Here is a 20,741-nt window from a genome sequence, read left to right as displayed (position 1 = left end):
ACCAAACATTTAAGGAAGAGTTAACACCTATTTCTAACACCTATTTATTGATACTCTTCCAAAAAATAGAAATGGAAGGAAAACTTCCAAACTCTTTCTATGAAGCCAGCATTACCTTCATTCCAAAACCAGAAAAAGACCCCGCTAAAAAGGAGAACTATAGACCAATTTCCCTGATGAACATGGATACAAAATCCTCAACAAGATATCAGCCAACCGGATCCAACAACATATTAAAAATATCATTCACTACAACCAAGTGGATTTTATACCTGGGATGCAGGGTGGTTCAAAATCTGCAAAACAATGTGATTCATCACATCAATAAAAGAAAGGACAAGAACCACATGATCCTCTCAATAGATGCAGAAAAAGCATTTGATAAAATGGAGCATTTTTTCTTGATAAAAACCCTCAAGAAAGTAGGGATAGAAGGATCATACCTCGAGATCATAAAAGCCATATATGAAAGACCCAACGTTAACAACATTTTCAATGGGGAAAAGTGAGAGCTTTTCCCCTAAGGTCAGGAACAAGGCAGGGATGTTCACACTCACCACTGTTATTCAACATAGTATTGGAAGTCTTAGCCTCAGCAATCATACAACACAAAGAAATAAAAGGCATCCAAATCGGCCAGGAGAAGATCACACTTTCACTCTTTGCAGATGATATGATACTCTATATGGAAAACCCAAAAGATTCCACCAAAAAATGGCTAGAACTGATCCCCGAAGTCAGCAAAGTCACAGGATATAAATCAATGCACAGAAATCAGTTGCATTCCTATACACCAATAATGAAGCAACAGAAAGGGAAATCAAGGAATCTATCCCATTTATAACTGCACCAAAACCATAACATACTTAGGAATAAATCTAACCAAAGAGGTGAAAAACTTATACACTGAAAACTGTAGAAAGCTTAGGAAAGAAATTGAAGAAGACACAAAAAAATGGAAAAATATTCCATGCTCCTGGATAGGAAGAACAAATATTGTTAACATGTCAATACTACCCAAAGCAATCTACATATTCAATGCAATACCTATCAAAATAATACCAGCATTCTTCACACAGTTAGAACAAACAATCCTAAAATTTGTATGGAACCAGAAAAGACCCCGAATAGCAAAAGCAACCTTGAAAAAGAAAATCAAAGCAGGAAGCATCACAATCCTGGACTTCAAGCGGTATTACAGAACTGTAATCATCAAGACAGCATGGTACTGGCACCAAAACAGACACTCAGATCAATGGAACAGAATAGAGAACACAGAAATGGACCCACAAATGTATGGCCCACGAATTTTTGACAAAGCAGGAAAGAATATCCAATGGGATATCCAAAGACTATCCAATGGACAGTCTCGTCAGCAAGTGGTGCTGGGAAAACTGGATGGTGACATGCAGAAGAATGAACGTGGATCACTTCCTTAGACCATACACAAAAATAAACTCAAAATGGATGAAAGACTTAAACGTAAGACAGGAAGCCATCCAAATCCTCAAGGAGAAAGCAGGCAAACCCTCTTTGACCTTGGCCATAGCAACTTCTTACTCAACACGTCTCTGGAGGCAAGGGAAACAAAAGCAAAAATGAACTATTGGGACCTCATCAAAATAAAAACTTCTGCACGGTGAAGGAAACAATCAGCAAAACTAAAAGGCAACCCATGGAATGGGAGAAGATATTTGTAAACGACATATCAGATAAAGGGTTAGTATCCAAAATCTATAAAGAACTTGCCAAACTCAACACCCAAAACACAAATCATCCAGTGAAGAAACGGGCAAAAGACATGAATCGACACTTCCATTCCAAAGAAGACATCCAGATGGCCAACAGACACATGAAAAAATGCTCACTATCACTCATCATCCGGGAAATACAAATCAAAACCACAACAAGATATCACCTCACACTGGTCAGAGTAGCTAACATTAACAACTCAGGCAACAACAGATGTTGGCAAGGATGTGGAGAAACAGGATCTCTTTGGCACTGCTGGTGGGAATGCAGGCTTGTGCAGCCACTCTGGAAAACAGTGTGGAGGTTCCTCAAAAAATTAAAAATAGAACTACCCCATGACCCAGCAATAGTACTACTACATATTTTTCCAAGGGATACAGGTATGCTGTTTCGAAGAGGCACATGCACCCCCATATTCGTAGTAGCACTATCAACAATAGCCAAAGTATGGAAAGAGCCCAAATGTCCACTGACGGATGAATGGATAAAGAAGATGTTGTGTATACACACACACACACACACACACACACACACACACACACACAATGGAGTATTACTCAGCAATCAAAAAGAATGAAATCTTGTCATTTGCAACCATGTGGATGGAACTAGAGGGTATTATGCTAAGCAAAATTAGTCAGTCAGAGAAAGACAAATATCCCATGACTTCACTCATATGAGGACTTTAAGACACAGAAGAGATGAACATAAGGGAAGGGAAGCAAAAATAATATAAAAACTGGGACAAGGACACAACATAAGAGACTCTGAAATATGGAGAACAAACAGAGGGTTACTGGAGGGGTTGTGGGAGGGTTGATGGGCTAAATGGGTAAGGGACATAAGGCATCTACTCCTGAAATCATTGTTGCACTACATGCTAACTAATTTGGATGCAAATTAAAAAAATAAAATTAAATAAAAAAGAAAAGAAAAACAGTGAAAGAAGAGAACGTGCATAGCAATACTATTGATAACATCTTGTATTCACCCAAGATTGGCTAACAATAACCAACACCAAATTCAAGTTGTTTAAAACAATAAAAGTTTATTTCTTACTCCTGCAAAAGCACAACATGGATTCCTATTAGCCAGCTCTTCTATCAGCAGCAGTGCAGGAATTCAGATTCCTCCCATTTCTTAAATTCTATCCTGTTCAATGAAAGGATGGAGAAAGCAGATGGAAAATCATGGCAAGGAGGTTTTAGGGGTCAGTCCCAGAAGTGATGCGTGACTACTGCCCGCATATCAGTAGCCAAAATTCAGTCATCCAGCTGCATCAAAATGTAAAGTCCAACTAGTCAGAATCTGTCATTCCTTATGTTTGTATCACACAGTTTTAGAGGGCTTTCTTGTACTTCACTATATAGTGCAGTCTCATGCAAGACAATAAAGTACAGTGGTTAAAAGTATGAGCTCTAGAGTTAATATCACTTGATTTGTTTCTTGGCTTCACTATTTGAAGTACAGGCTGAATTAATTCAACTCTCTGTACCTCTGCTGTAAAATGGTGATAATAACAAAAGCCAACCCATAGGATTGTTACTTAGATTAAATGAGTTTAAATGTAAACTGTTTAAATAGTGCCTGGCATGTGCCTGGCATGTAGTAAGTACTCAGTGAGGATTATCCATTATTATCATATTAGAACAATCATATTAGGACTGTAGCAATTTAGTGACAGTGTGGGCATTAAATAACGTGAAATATAGACAGGCAGCAGCAGAGGCCAGAGGGGAAAACGCCATCGATTTGTCCATTAAGCTATACGAATAATTGCAGAAAATTCCGCTTTGTTACAGTTATTTAGCACCAACCAAATAAGAGGTGAAAAGGGCAGGATTCCCAAATCACAGCAATTTTCAGCTTAGATGTTTAGAACTACAAAATAAATGACCTCTGTGCAAATCAGATGGCATTATAGTCAAGTAAAATCCTAGAAGATTCACATAGGGTCTTATTCCAAAGGTCTCATATTGAGAAAGAATACTTATCAATTTGAGATTCACTTTCCATCCTTCCTTCTCTCTGGACAAAATCTTTTAGTAGGTTATAGTAGAGGACCTGAGTGAGTTTATTTCACCTCAGAAACTGTACTTTATTTATGTACAGTGTAAGCATGAAGATTGCCCAAGGGTATTTACTTTGGAAGGTTCACTTCTCCATCTTTTGTTGCTCTATCCCCACTCCAGTCAAATCATCTTTCCATTTTATCACTTTTGTGGCTTCTTAGTAAATGCCCAAATATCCTTTTAATAAAAAATCCTTTTAAAATTAAACTTTTTGCTTTGACATAATTGTAGATTGGCATGTAGTTATAAGTAATAATATAGAGCACACTTTACCCAGGATATCCCCCAATAGTAACATGGTACTGTTAAAATTTAGTATGATATTGGGGTGCCTGGGTGGCTCAGTCGGTTAAACATCCAACTTCAGCTCAGGTCACGATCTCACGGTTCGTGGGTTCAAGCCCCGAGCTGGGCTCTGTGCTGATAGCTTGGAGTCTGGAGCCTGCCTCTGATTCTGTGTCTCCCTCTCTCTCTGCTCCTCCCTTGCTCACACTCTGTCCCTCTCTGTCTCTCAAAAATAAATAAATGTAAAAAAAATTTTTTTTAATATATAGTACAGTATATTACAGCATCACCACCAGAATTTTGACATTGATATAGTCAAGATACAGAACATTTCCATCACCACAAAGCTCCCTCTTTTGCCCTTTTACAAGTGCCTTTATCCACACTCATTCCCCTGCTCCTAGAGTCCTAGTAATGACTAATCTGATTTCTATTTTTAGAATTTTTTCATTTCAAGAATGTTACGTAAATAAGATCATATAATATGTAAGCTTTTGTCATTGGCCTTTTCTCACTCAGCATAATTCTCTGGTGATATCTCCCCAGGATATTGTGTCTATCAATAGTTTGTTCCTTTAAAAATTTTTTTTTAATGTTTATTTATTTTTGAGAGAGAGAGAGAAAGACAGAGCATGAGTGGGAGGGAGACACAGAATCCAAAGCAGGGTCCAGGCTCTGAGCTGTCAGCACAGAGCCTGATACGGGGTTTGAACTCATGAACTGTGAGACCATGACCCGAGCTGAAGTCAGACGCTCAACCAACTGAGCCACCCAGGTGCCCCTAGTTTGTTCCTTTTTATTGCTGAGTAGTAGTCCATGATATGGGTATCCAGTTTGTTTTATCATAAACCTGCTGAAGGACACCTGGGTTGCTTCCAGTTTTAAAAAATCAAGAAAATTGGATACAAACAATACATCTCAACCAGCCCTCCAACCTAATATCTAAGACAATGGATCCAACAACAACCAAATAGGCAATGCAGGGAAGACTGAACTAGACAGATTTTTCTTAAAGCCTAACTGTATAGAAAAAAAACACAAATATGAAACCTGTGAAAATATTCTTCAGTGTCAAATTGAACTATTTATTTTTTATGAGAATGAATACCACAGTTTCAAAGAACATTTACCATAAGAAACTTCAGAAAGTTTTTCTGTATATTCCCCCAAATCCAGGAAAATTTAGATTCTATGAATCAGGAAGTAAAAGATGAGGTAAAAGACTTGGATAAAAGAGGGCTGGCTAAAAACCAGATACACTCAATTATACAAAGAAAGATCAGAAAGAAAAAAAAACAAAAAAAAATGCATCTGCAGAACTGAAAACACTACCATATGTAATAAATTGAAGATACAGAAAAATATTTTGGCAATGAGGATACTACATTTAGGTAACTCTATTATAATCTAAAAAAGGAACAAAAGGAAATTTTGAAAAAGAAGATCATAGAAATAGAATGCAGAGAACAGAGAGCCCACAAATAAAAGTTAAGTGATACTTTAGACTGAACAGAACAAAGTTTCTGGTCTGAAGAAAGATGGGTCTATAGTGATGGAAGAGGCTCATCTTGTAGGTGGCAAATTAATGAAAAGACATCACTATGAAGAGAGTCTCCTATTTAAATACACCCCCATGACTTTAGGGAATTACAAGTGAACGAAAAGATCCTCAAAGCATTAGAAAAAAAAAAACAGAGTTTCTATCTTAGAATAAGAATTGAGCTTGTCTTAGACAACTTATAACAAACAAAAGTATCTCATAATAAACAGAAGAAAATAGAGCAACATCTACAGTTTTGAGGGGAAAAAAGATTGAGACTCAAGAATTTCAACCAAAAACAAATGTGTCATTTATGTGTAAAGGCAGCAGAAATAAGTCGCAGGTATAGAAGGTTTTAGAACACATACCACTTATGTATTCTTAAATACACTGTAAACACCTATTTTATGTAAATGAGAAACAAAGCAAATAGAAAACTCATTAATGGATTAGTTGTAAACATTGGAGACAATGAAATGTATAATTAAATTAAGAAAAATATTTTTTGAATGATTTCAAAATGAGGCAAAGATCACTTTAAAAAGACCATAGAAAAACATTTAACATTTAATAATAATCTGGATGTTGGGTGCAGAGGGTGCTAATTTCTTTGTATTACATATTTTGTTTTATTTTATTTGATACATTAATCATTAAAGAAACATGGATTTATTTATGTAATATGATGGTAATCTTTAATAGAATGATAAAAACAGGTATTACCACATCACTAGAATAAGTAGTTAAATTTCAGTTTTCTTACAACAAAACTAGAAATCTATAGAATTATCCAGGAAGCATAAAAATAAAAATGACAGGGGCGCCTGGGTGGCTCAGTCGGTTAAGTGTCCGACTTCGGCTCAGGTCATGATCTCACGGTTCATGAGTTCGAGCCCTGCGTCGGGCTCTGGGCTGACAGCTCAGAGCCTGGAGCCTGCTTCACATTCTGTGTCTCCCTCTCTCTCTCTGCACCTTCCCTGCTCATGCTGTGTCTCTCTCTGTCTCAAAAGTAAGTAAACATTAAAAAAATAAATAAATAAAATAAATAAATAAAAAATAAATAAATAAAAATGACACATGTTAATATGTGCTAAGTTGTGAGCTACGACAATAACTATCAACAGGTTAAAATTTTCAATTAAAATACATAAATATTCTCAGACTAAGTCAAAATACGAAGTCAATTATGTGTTCTTTACAAAGAGACGCACTGCCAAACAAAGTAAGAATATTTTAAATTAAAATAAACTATTTCAAGCAAAGTAAAAATAAAAGAGGACAAAAGGGAAAAAGCACATATTATATTGTTAATGCTAATGCTGGTCAGAGTAGAACCCAAGGCAAGGAAAGAGCACTAAGCAGGACAAAGATGATGATTTTTTTTTTAATTTTGTAAAGGTAATTTTATAACATAAATGATTACGTATATAATGTCTCACCAAAAATGTACAGAACAAAAGTATAAAAGTAACAGTAACAATTATACTAGTATTTGAAATATTAAGTTGGCAAAACATCAAAAAATTTACATGGTATCTGAACAGCATAATTTTTAAGGCCTAATTGTTAGATAAACCAACCTTGGATTGAGAGTAATTTATTCTGCGAGTGTTCTGCAAGACAAGCAAACATTTCTAATTTTAGCTTCATAAATGAGTAATGTCTTGCAATACAAATAGTACATGACGCCAAATGTCACATGCTCACAACTAAGCCAAATGTTTCTTGAAATTTGTTTTTATATAGAAATGCTTTGGATTACAAGCATGTTTCTGCAAGCTCGCAAACCAAGGTTTTACTGTATATCTCTTTAACTTAGTACCCATGAATAGAAGCTAAATCCCAGAACTTTGTAAAAAATGATCATATATTAGACCACAGAGAAAACACTGATAATTTTTTAAAAAGTGAAAATTAAATAGACCTTATTCTTTTATTATAAAGCAATAAAGTGTAAAATTAATAACAAGTTTAAACAAATACTCAAATACTTGAATATATAAAATGCTATGATTACTGGATTAAAAGAATATAAAAATATAATTATGAAACACTTAAAAATACATATATGTATATTATATATTATATATATATAACTACATATAATATAAACATACATATAAATATGCTGTTCTTTAAGTTTTTCTATGGCTTGAAGATTTTCATAATAAAGTTTAGAAAACTACTTACATTGTGAGAATGACCTAAGTTTGAGTACTCTCTCATTCTGCTCTCTTTGCTTAGGATATGTAAACTTTGGCATTTGTCATGATGAGAACTACTTTCATAGTGGATACTACCTGGAGAAATTGTGTGTTTTGAAATAGTTTGGAAGATCTTTCCTGTTAGAACCTTGGAGATTTATTTTTAACTAATTTATGCTCACAAGGTATACAAACCTCGAGAGCATGTGGCCATTCGAACCACTTATATACTTTGATACACTGAGTTATTCATGTGGTTATTTGAAGTCTGGTGGTATAATCCTCTTGTATGAGAGTGTGAGTTAAAAGTCAACATTAAAAAGGCTCATGCAGTTAATTAAGGTTGTATATGATTTGTCACTCAGCACATCATTGCAGACTACCCTGTCATGGAGGAGAGGGATTAAGCAGGAAGAAAAATGCCAGAGCTCTTTTAGATAGAAATTAAATTGTAAACCTTTAGGACTATGCTACTTGGAAGAACATATATCCTTTGGTGGGAATTCAGGATTTAAATGTTATATTCAAAAGATCAGAACAACTTGACTTTTTTATTTTTGGATGTGAGAATAAATGATAAAACTACAGCAGAATTTTAAGAGCGCTCTCTCAATTCAAAATGGCACATTGTTACCACTAGTGATTTAGGTAAATAAATATTTTTCAGGAGGACTTCCAGTCTCATATCTGTTCCTTGAGTTGGTCAGTGTTAAAATCCAGCTCCCAAATATTTTATAACTTTTGCCTTCTTCTCAAATTTATTTTTTAAGTTTATTTATTTATTTTGAGACACAGACAGACAGAGAGCACAAGCAGGGGAGGAGCAGAGAGAAGGAGAGACAGAAGGCCAAGCAGTCTCCATGCTATCGGTGCAGAAGCCTGATGTGGGGCTCGAACTCATGAACCATGAGACCATGACCTGAGCCGAGATCAAGAGTGAGACACTTAACTGACTGTGCCACCCAGGCACCCCCTTTTATTCAAATTTCTTTAGCAGTTACCACTTCATTTCCTTTTTTCACCTTGCTTTTCTTTTCCTTCTTATGTCAACCAAACAACTTCATTATATAATTAACATTTTTAAGTGGTAGTAAGAGAGTTCAAGAATATCTTTTGAGAATTGAGAAATATGGCCATCTTAAATCTTGTAACCAAAAATCAGTTTTCAAAGACTATATGATTTTAAAATTTTAGTTTACAAGGCTCATTCAGGATTTATTAGGCTTTTACTAATAACACCAAGAAAATGAAAATTAATCATGGACATGTTAAATTTCCCACTTTAAAGTTTTTTTGTTCTGTGCCATTTATCTAATTTCTAAATAAATGTCTAAATTCAATGGTTGAGAACACAGACCCAATGAACCATATCCTTAGAAGTGTTTTCCCTCTAGTTAAGTTCAATAAGCTGTTAAAGTACTACTGCTTCTAGGAATTAACATTTTTTATCCTAACAATTAAAGTAACTTGAGAATAGGATGGTTAACTATATGTGTGTCTACCAAGTTCCTCTCCCAAAATAGAAAAGAAAGAAAGTTGTTTGTTAATTCTATCTCAATAATAATTTTTTGAAAATTAAAAAAAAAAAAAACCTTTATTAAATGCCTTTTATCAATCTTCACAGATTGGAAAAAGAGAAAAGTGTACTTAGGAAAAGCTGACATTTTTTCCACTATTTGTTTTATGTTTATTAATTTTAATTTTATTTTATTATTTTTTAAAATATAATTTATTGTCAAGTTGGCTAGCATACAGTCTATACACTGTGCTCTTGGCTTTGGGGGTAGACTCCTGTGATTCATCGCTTCCATACAACACCCAGTGTTCATCCCAACAAGTGCCCTCCTCAATGCCCATCACTCATTTTCCCCTGCCCTCCCCCCTGCCAACAACCCTCAGTTTGCTCTCAGTTTTTAAGACACTCTTAAAGTTTGCCTCCCTCCCTCTCTGTTTGTAACTATTTTTTCCCCTTCTCTTCCCCTATGGACTTCTGTTAAGTTTCTCAAGTTCCACATATGAGTGAAAACATATGATATCACTTATGATATGTTTCACTTATGACTTATTTCACTTAGCCTAATACCCTCCAATTCCATCCATGTTGCTGCAAATGGCAGGATTTCATTCTTTCTCATTGCAAAGTAGTATTCCATTGTATATATAAACCATATCTTCTTTATCCATTCATCAGTTGATAGACATTCAGGCTTTTTCCATAATTTGGCTATTGTTGAAAGTGCTGCTATAAACATTGGGGTACAAGTGTCCCTATGAATCAACACTCCTGTATCTTCTGGATAAATTCCTAGTAGTGCTATTGTTGGGTCGTAGGGTAGTTCTATTTTTCATTTTTCGAGGAATCTCCATACTGTTTTCCAGAGCAGCTGCACCAGTTTGCATTCTCACCAACAGTGCAAGAGTTTTCCTGTTTCTCCACATCCTCGCCAGCATCTGTTGTTGCCTGAGTTGTTAATGTTAGCCACTCTGACCAGTGTGAGGTGGTATCTCATGGTGGTTTTGATTTGTATTTCCTGATGATGAGTGATGCTGAGCATCTTTTCATGTGTCTGTTGGCCATCTGGATGTCTTTGGAAAAGTGTCTATTCATGTCTTCTGTTCATTTCTTCACTAGATTATTTGGTTTTGGGTGTTGAGTTTGGTAAGTTCTTTATAGATTTTGGATACTAACCCTTTATCTGATTTGCCATTTGCAAATGTCTTTTCCCATTCCATTGATTGCCTTTTAGTTTTGCTGATTGTTTCCTTTACAGTGCAGAACTTTTTGTCCTGGTGAGGTCCCAATAGTTCATTTTTGCTTTTAATTCCCTTGCCTTTGGAAACATGTTGAAGGAGAACTTGCTGTGGCTGAAGTCAAAGAGGTTGTTGCCTGTTTTCTCCTCTAGGGTTTTGATGGTTTCTTGTCACACATTTAGGTCTTTCATCCATTTTGAGTTTATTTTTGTATATGGTGTAAGAAAGTGGTCCAGTTTCATTCTTCTGCATGTAGCTGTCCAGTTCTCCCAGCACCATTTGCTAAAGAGACTGTCTTTTTCCCATTGGATAATATTTCTTGCTTTGACAAAGATTAACTGGCTATACATCTGTGGGTCCAACTCTATGCTCTCTATTCTATTCCATTGGTCTATGTGTCTGTTTTTGTGCCAGTACCATACTGTGTTGATGATTACAGCTTTGTAGTAGAGGCTAAAGTCTGGGATTGTGATGTCTCCTGCTTTGGTTTTCTTTTTCAACATTATTTTGGCTATTTGGGGTCTTTTGTGGTTCTATACAAATTTAAGGATTGTTTGTTCTAGCTTCGAGAAGAATGTCAGTGCAATTTTAATTGGCATTGCATTGAATGTGTAGATTGCTTTTGGTAGTATTGACATTTTAACAATATTTATTCTTCCAATCCATGAGCATGGAATGTTTTTCCATTTCTTTGTGTCTTCTTCAATTTCTTTCATAAGTTTTCTGTAGTTTTCAGCAAACAGATCTTTTACATCTTTGGTTAGGTTTGCTCCTAGCTATTTTATGTTCTTGGTGCAATTGCAATGGGATCAATTTCTTTATTTCTCTTTCTGTTGCTTCATTATTGGTGTATAGACATTCAACCAATTTCTGTACATTGATTTTGTATCCTGCGACTTTGCTGAATTCATGTATCAGTTATAGTAGCTTTTTAGTGGTCTTTCAGGTTTTCCATGTGGAGTACCATGTAATCTGCGAAAAGGGGAAGTTTGACTTCTTCTTTGCCAATTTGGATGCTTTTATTTCCTTTTGTTGTCTGATTGCTGAGACTACGACTTCCAACACAATGTTAAACAATAGTGGTGAGATCATGTTCCTGATATCAGGGGGAAGGCTCTCAGTTTTTCCCCAATGAGGATGATATTAGCTACGGGCTTTTAATATATGGCTTTTATGATGTTAAAGTATGTTCCTTCTATCCCGACTTCCTTGAGGGCTTTTATTAAGAAAGGATGCTGTATTTTGTCAAATGTTTTTTCTGCATCTATTGACAGGATCATATGGTTCTTATCCTTTCTTTTATTAATGTGATGTATCACATTGATTGATTTGCGAATACTGAACCAGCCCTGCAGCCCAGGAGTGAATCCCACTTGATCATGGTGAATAATTCTTTTTATATGCTGTTGAATTCGATTTGTTAGTATCTTGTTGAGAATTTTTGCATCCATGTTCATCAGGGATATTGGCCTGTAATTCTCCTTCTTTGTGGGGTCTCTTTCTGGTTTGGGAATTAAGGTAATGCCAGAAATAAACAATATAGAATCCAAAAAAAAAAAAAAAAAACCAGTAGAACAGATCAATGAAACTAACAGGTGGTTTTTTGAAAAAAAAAAATCAACAAAATTGATAAACCCTTAGCCAGACTTCTAAGAAAGAAAAGAGAGAGGACCTAAATAGATAAAATCACAAATAAAATTGGACATATCACAACCAACCCCTGAGAAATACAAACAATTATCAGAGAATACTATAAAAAATTATATGCCAACAAACTGGACAACCTGGAAGAAATGGACAAATTCTTAGACACCCACACACTACCAAAACTCAAATGGGAAGGAATAGAAAATTTGAACCGACCCATAACTAGCGAAGAAATTGAATCAGTTATCAAAAATCTCCCAACAAATAAGAGTCCTGGGCCAGGTGGCTTCCCAGGGGAATTCTAGAGACATTTAAAGCAGAGTTAATACCTATCCTTCTCAAGCTGTTCCAAAAAATAGAAATGGAAGGAAAGCTTCTGGATTCATTGTATATCTATTTATTTTAATTTTATTTTATTTTTAAGTATTTTTTTTAAAGTTTATTCATTTTTCAGAGAAAGAGAGAGAGCGTGAGCATGAGAGGGGAAGAGAGAGAGGGAGACACAGAATCCGAAGCAGGCTCCAGGCTCTGAGTTGTCAGCACAGAGCCTGAAGTGGGGTTCAAACTCACAGACCATGAGATCATGTCCTGAGCTCAAGTGGGATGCTCAACCGACTGAACCACCCAAGCACCCCTATATCTATTTACTTTTAAATGTTTATTTATTTTTGAGAGAGAGAGAAAGAGCATAAGCAGGGGAGGGGCAAAGAGAAAGGTGGACAGAAGATCTGAAGCAGAATCTGAACTGATAGGCTGACAGCACCAAGCTTGATGGAAAGCCTGAACTCACACACCATGAGATCATAACCTGAGCCAAAGTCAGACACTCAACCAAATGAGCCACTCAGGTGACCCTGGAAAAGCTGATATTACTTTACTGCTCAAATAATTTATTTATCTTTGTATTGTAGGATTTAAAAAGATAAAATACTGCAAAAAATCAAATCAAATCAAAATATTTGCTACAACCTCATAACAGTTAAACACATCCTCTTCCCCTCCTCCATCATCTCCCTTTTACTTTTACAGTGTATCCTCTAAAAAGCCACTATGGTTTTTTTTTTTTAAGTTTAATTATTTGAGAGAGAGACAGAATAAGCACACACACACACACACACACACACACACACACAAGCAATAGGGGGAGGGGCAGAAGGAGGGAGGGAAAGAGAGAATCCCAAGCAGGCTCCACACTGCCAGCACAAAGCCTTATGTGAGCCTCCAACTCACAATCCATGAGATCATGACTTGAGCTAAAATCAAGAGTCAGACGCTTAACCGACTGAGCCACCCAGGTGCCCCTAAAAAGTCATTATGTTTTATGTATTGATAGTAGAATACCTTAGGATGAATGTTTTGATTTCAGCATCAGGAAAAAAAAAAGAGGTAAAAATTGAAGAAAGAATTTTGTTAATAAAACACATTCCCTAAAATTTTATTCCAATCTTAATTAGATTTAACACAATTTTACAAAGGATTCATACCTCACAAAAATATGTTTATATATGTTTGAGGTGAAAGTGGTAAAGTTGTAAACGTAAGAACAATAGAAGGCATTCTGTCTGAAAGACTATCTCACATTAGCACATTTGATTAAGGCTAAAATGTCTGTTATATTTTGATCAGAGGAAACCTTTCCTTACAATTACCGAGAACTACGACCATTATACATAAAAACTTCGTTATACCAGTCTCTCTATTTCATTGCCTTAGTCACTAAATTAAGGTTGTTAAAAAAAAAAAAAAAACTCCATTCATTTCCTTCAAACACCTCTTTCTTAAGTTAACCAAGAATTATCTATGCTATGCTGTCTCTAACTCAGGGATTAAGAGCTACTTAGCTTTTGCTAACTGTATTTTATTCCTGTGTACTTTTCACTGATTACTAAATTTTATATGTAATCCAAATCTTTACCTTATGTCCTTAGGAAAGTGAGGAAAAAAGAGTCCAGGGAGTGCTTCATAAAATAGATGAAATAGACTCATACCAAGACATATCACTGTAAAATTTTAGTACCCTGGAAATGGTGTTCTATACAGAAAAAATTAGGCCACGTAATAAGAATCAAAAATCAAAACATTTGCACACTTCTCACAGAAGAGAGGAAATTCAAGGCCAATTGGGGTTCACCTTCAAAATTGTGAAGAAAAATTACTTCCAAGCTAAAATTCTAAACCAAGAAAATTTTCATCAAGATTTGGGGTAGGATAAATAAATTTCAGCCAGGCACATTCTAAGAAATGTATTTTCCATGCTCCCTTTGCTCAGGAAGCTATTGAAGTTTGAGTTCTACCAAAATGAGGGAGTAAACCAAGAAAGAACTGCCAAACCGAAACAGTATTTCCAGCCCAACAGAGCGATGAAGTTAATAACCATGATGCTCAGAAAGGGAGATCTCAGGATGAAAAATACAGGTAGGGAGGATAACCCAACCATACTGGAATATGGCAGAGGCTTTGTAAGAAACTCCATTGGGAAGATGAAAGTGATGGAATATCTGATAGATTTGAGCATTTTGAGAGATTTAGATAACTTGTGAAAAGTTTGCATGGAATCATTGATAAATAAATGGAAAATTAAGCAAATAAGAAAAGGCAATTATTAGTTCTAACTAACAAAAAAGAGTTAAGCAGTAAAGGAAGAGTAATCATGATTTCCCTTCCTGGCTCAGGTGGGAATAATGTTTAAGTTATATTTGTGGGGTTTTCAAAAAAATTTTTTAAGTTTATTCATTTTGAGTGTGACAGAGACAGGGTGAGCAGGGGAGGGGCAGAGAGAGAGGGAAAGAGAGAGAATCCCAAACAGGCTCTGCACTGTCAGCACAGAACCCAACATGGGGCTGTGCTCACAAAACCATGAGATCATGACCTGAGTTGAAATCAAGCGTCAGACACTTAACAGATTGAGCCACCTAGGCACCCCTTATATTTGTATAGCAATTCAAGCTTTTAGTTATTGTTTCTGTGGTGTCTCAGTTTTCTATTACTTTGCTTCCAACGTATTTGTATCTTTGTGAAGTGTTTCTTTATATGGCACATGGTTATTTTTTGAACCATTGTGCCAATCTTTGTCTTTTGATCAGAAAATTTAATACATGTACATTTAATGTAATTACTGATAAGGTAGGATTTATGTCTACCACTTTGATATTTGTTTTTTATGTCTTCTTTGTTACTTTATTCCTCCACTACTCCCTTTAATTTGTATCTTTAAATAGATTTTTTTATGGGGCGCCTGGGTGGCTCAGTCGGTTAAGCGTCCGACTTTGGCTCAGGTCATGATCTCACGGTCCATGGGTTCGAGCCCTGCGTCGGCTCTGTGCTGACAACTCAGAGCCTGGAGCCTGTTTCAGATTCTGTGTGTCTCCCTCTTTCTCTGACCCTCCCCTGTTCATGCTCTCTCTTTCTCTGTCTCAAAAATAAATAAATGTTAAAAAATTTTTTTTAAAAAATAGATTTTTTTAGTATACCATTTTAATTCACTTGTCATTTATTTTATTTTATTTTATTTTGAGTTGTTTTATTAGTGGTTGCCCTTAGGATTCCAATAAACAACTTAATCTAATTTGGATTAACATCAATTTAAGTTTTTATTAAGTTTTGTAAATTAAGTTTTTAATTTTAATTCCAGTATAGTTAATAAATAGTGTTCTATTAGTTTCAAGTGTACAATATAGTGATTCAACAATTCTAAACATTAGTCAGTGCTCATCATGATAAGTGCATTTTTAATCCCCATCATCTATTTCACCCACCCTCCATCCACCTTCCCTCTGGTAACCATCAATTTGTTCCCTATAGTTAAGAATATGTTTCTTGGTTTGTCTCTCCCTTTTTTTCTTTGCTCATATGTTTTGTTTCTAAAATTCCACATATGAGTGAAATCATAGATTTGTCTTCCTTTGATTTATTTCACAGTATTATATCATCTAGATCCACCCATGTTATTGCAAATGGCAACATCACATTCTTTATGGCTGAATAATATTTCATATGTATATGAATACACACACACACACACACATCTTCTTTATCCATTGCTCTTTTTTTGGACACTTGAGCTGCTTCCATAGTTTAGCTATTGTAAATAATGCTGCAATGAACATAGGGGTGTATATACCCTTTTAAATTAATGTTTTTGTATTTTTTGGTAGTAGTGTGATCACTGGATCATAGGGTAGTTCTATATTTAACTCCATACTGTTTTCCACAGTGGCTGCAACAGTTTTTATTCCCACCAACAGTGCACCAGGGTTCCTTTTTCTCCACATCCTCACCAACGTTTGTTGTTACATGTGTCTTTTATTTTTGCCATCTTGATAGGTGTGAGGTGATATCTCATTGTGGTTTTCATTTGCACTTCCCTGATGAGTGATATTGAGCATCTTTTCATGTGTCTGTTGGCTATCTGGACTTCTTCTTTGGAAAAACGTCTGTTCGTGTCCTCTGCCCATTTTAATATTGGGTTATTTGTTTTTTCGGTGTTGAGCTGTAGAAGTTCTTTATAAATTTTGAATACTAACCCTTTATCAGATATGTCAGTTGCAAATATCTTCTCCTGTTTAGTAAGCTGTCTTTTAGTTTTGTTGATTATTTCCTTCACTGGCAGAAGCTTTTTATTTTGATGTAGTCCCAATAGTTTATTTTTGCTTTTATTTCCCTTGCTTCAGGAGACATATCTAGAAAAATGTTGCTATGGCCAATGTCAGAGAAACTACTGCCTATGCTCTCTTCTAGGATATTTTTGGTTTCACATCTCATATTTAGATCTTTAATCCAGTTTGAGTTCATTTTTGTGTATGGTGAAAGAAAATGGTCCAGTTTCATTTTTTTGCTTGTAGCTGTCCAGCGTTCCAATATCATTTTTTGAAGACATTATCTATTTCTCATGATATATTCATTCCTCCTTTAATTGACCATATAATTGCAGGTTTATTTCTGGGTTTTTATTCTATCCCGTTGCTCTGTGTGTCTATTTTTATAGCAGTACCATACTGTTTTGATTACTACAGCTTTGTAATATAATTTGAAGTCTGGAATTGTAATACCTCCAGTTTTATTTCTCTTTTTCAATATGGCTTTGGCTATTTGGGGTCTTTCATTGTTCCATACAAATTTTAGGATTGTTCTACTTCTGTGGAAAATGCTGTTGGCATTTTGATAGGGATTGCATTAAATCTGTAGATTGCTTTGGGTAGTATAGACATTTTAACAATATTTGTTCTTCCATACCATGAGCATGGAATGTCTTTCCATTTCTTTACATCATCTTGAATACCAATTTAATTTCAATAGTACACAAAAACTTTGCACCTTGTTGATGTACAGCTTTGCACCTTCTTAGACGTACAGCTCTGTTCCTTCTTCCCTTCTTTGTGCTTTTATTGTTATATAAATTACATTTTTATACATTTATTGCTTTTAGTAGTTGTCTTTTAAGTCAGAAAAAAGGACTACAAACAAAAATATATTTGTTTTTTCATATTTATTTATGTAGTTATCTTTATAAGTCTTTGTTTCTTTGTGTGAACTTGAGTTACTGTCTAGTGTCCTTTCATTTCAGCCTTGAATACTCTTTTTATTATTTCTTGTAGTTTAGTCCTTGTATTCACAGATACTTCTAGTTTTTTTCTGGTAATGTCAGTTGTTTCTTCATTTTTGAAGGATAGTATTGCTATATATAAAATTCTTAAATGACAGTCTTTTTTATTCAGCACTTTAAATATGTAATCCCTCTGGCTTCCATAATTTCCTGTGAGAAATCAGATATCTTATTGAAGATCCCTTGAAATGATGAGTTTTTTCCTTGAATTCAAGATTCTCATTTTGTCTCTTTGACAATTTGACTACGTTATATCTATGTGTGCATCAATTTGAGTTTATCCTACTTGGAGTCTGTTGAGCTTCTTAGATGTATAGACTATTGTTTTTCAAATTGAAGATGTGTCTGGTCATTACTTCTTCATATCTACCCTCTGCTTCTTTATCTTCCTCCTCTTCTTCTGAAACATATGTTAGATGCCTGATGGTGTCTCATGGGTCTCTTAGGCTCTATTAATTTAGACATGATTTCCCTTAGTTCTTTAAACATATTTATAATAGATGATTTTTAATTTTTTTTAATTTTGTCATGTTTATTTATTTTTGAGAGACAGAGAGAGACAGCGCGTGCGTGGGGGAGGGGCACCCAGAGAAGGAGACATAGAATCGAAGCAGGTTCCAAGCTCTAAACTGTCAGCACAGAGCCTGATGCGGGACTCAAACTCACAGACTGCAAGATCATGACCTGAGCTAAAGTCAGACGTTTAACCAACTGAGCCACCTGGGTGTCCCTATAATAGGTGATTTAAAGTTCTTTTCTAGTAGTTCAGCATCTAGGCTTTTTCAAGGACAGTTTCTATTAACTATTTTTCTCCCTATGTATAAGGCCATGTTTTCTGTGGGTTTTTTGAATGCCTCATAATTTTAATTGAAATGTGGACATTTAAAAATATATAATGTGGCAATTCTGGAAGTCAGATACCTACCCCCTCCAGGGCTTATTATGATTGCTAAGTTTTGTTTTGTTTTGTTGCTCTTTTTTGTTGTTTTTAATGACTTCTGTGTACTAATTCTGTGAAGTCTATATAACTTGTTCTGTTTTTACTACTTATATCTTTCCTTGGTTATCTTTGTAGTCAGCTAATGTTTGGACACAGATTTCCTTGAGTGCCTGAACTAATAAGTCTTCTATCTTTTGTTTATGGTTTCTATATGTATATTGGGACTCTGACAGTTTACCATCCTGCCTTCGCCTTCACTTCTTGATTGCACAGGCCCTCTTGGTTACACAGAGGTGAGAAAGAAGGGTTTTCTCACTTTTGTTTTTTTTGTTTTTTTTTTCTGGACATGTATATAGTCCTGCACAGGCATGGCCCTCTAGATTCCCAGAAATATGTTGGTGCTTTTCAAATTCCCCTATTAACATCTCATTTCCCAGATATTCTTTTAAAGTCTTTTGGCCATCATCTTGTTTGCCTCAACTGGTATTCCTGCCTCAAGTAGCTTCAAAGTTAAACAATTTACTGTGATGGTTTTTGATAGGCACCCTGAGAATAGGGCTCTGACTGCTTGAACAAGCTCAAAGTCTAGTCAAATAATGACAAGTCCTATGAGTAAGGATTTTTCTAGCAAATTCCAGATTTGTCAAATAGTGACAATTTTGGGGGATGGAACATTTTAAGGAGCTTCAAACCTGGTCAGCCCCCTTCAGTGTCTGCTAGGCTGATGGTTTTCAAGGATACTGTGGAGCTGTCAAGATAAGGATGGGAATAGGGCAAGTTAAAATACACTGTTCTAACCAAGTATCAGCAGTTTTTCTCGAATAAAAACTCCTTGGATTCTTTCAAATTAACTTTCAAAGTTCTAAAAAAGTTGATTTTGATAATTTTTGCCTATGCTCTCACTACTCTTAGGGAGGAGTGAATTTTCAGAGGTCCTTAACTCCGCCATTCTGGAGGTCTCACTCCCTCAATAGTATTTAAATGATAAGGTAAACATTGTTGTTTTAACCAAAATTACATTGTATTGGCAGAATGGGGGTTGGGAAATAAAGGTTTGAAGGGTGCTTTCATGTGATATAAGCCGGGGTAGAGAGAAAATTAAATCTTCATCTTTTTCAGTGGGAATTTAAGAGAAAATGCCCAAACTAAAAATCAGAAGTTGGCATTTCAACAATATCATTTAGAGACAATGCAAGGAAACACTAAATTAATCAGCTTAAGTCCTTTTCTCCCTGGCTGCTTGAAGCTTGGCTGCCATCATCAATGACATGGTAACTATTCAGACCAGGAAGTTCATGACCAACTGACTACTTCAGCAGAAACTACTTCAGCCATTGATATTCTTCATCCTGGAAAGTCAACAGTACCTAAGATAGAAATTTGGGAAAAACCAGTCAAAATTTACAAGACCATATGAGATGTTATCTTTGTATCTGGATTCAGAACCCATGTTGGTGATGGCAAGACAACTGGTTTTGGCATGATTTATATGGTTCCTTGGTAAAAAAACAAAACAAACAAACAAACAAAAAACCCCACAGACTTGCAAGGACTATATAAGAAGAAAAAGATCTCAAGAAAACAGCAAAAGGAATGCAAGAACAGAATGAAGAAAATCAGGGGAACTGCAAAAGCCAATGCTGGTGCTGGCAAAAAGTGAGTTAGAGACTGGGCAACAGAGGAGTAAAAGATTCTGCAGTGACTTTGTCTGTGGCGACTGTGAAGGTTTTTTTTATGAGGGGATTTATAAACCAAGAATTTTAGAGTAAACAAAAAGGGACACCTGGGTGGTTCAGTCAACTGAGCATCTGACTTCAGCTCAGGTCATGATCTTGGCGTTCATGAGTTTGAGCCCCACTGCTATCTAGCAGTTGTCAGCACAGAGCCTCCTTCAGATCCTCTGTCATCCTCTCTCTCTCTGCCCCTCCCCTGCTTGTGGTCTCCCTCT

At 35.5% G+C, this 20,741-nt stretch overlaps 1 pseudogene; it reads left to right on the top strand.

The window, feature by feature from the left end:
• The window catches only part of LOC109274852 (40S ribosomal protein S24-like), a 28,348-nt pseudogene extending 7,895 nt beyond the window's left edge, over positions 1–20,453 (top strand).
• The last annotated feature ends 288 nt before the right edge of the window (positions 20,454–20,741 follow it).

The sequence above is a fragment of the Panthera pardus genome, unplaced genomic scaffold, assembly GCF_024362965.1.
Source record: "Panthera pardus isolate Hobbes unplaced genomic scaffold, ASM2436296v1 HiC_scaffold_2, whole genome shotgun sequence".
NCBI lineage: Eukaryota > Metazoa > Chordata > Mammalia > Carnivora > Felidae > Panthera > Panthera pardus.
The sequence above is the reverse complement of the archived record's forward strand: the minus strand, read 5'-3'. Positions and strand labels throughout refer to the sequence as shown.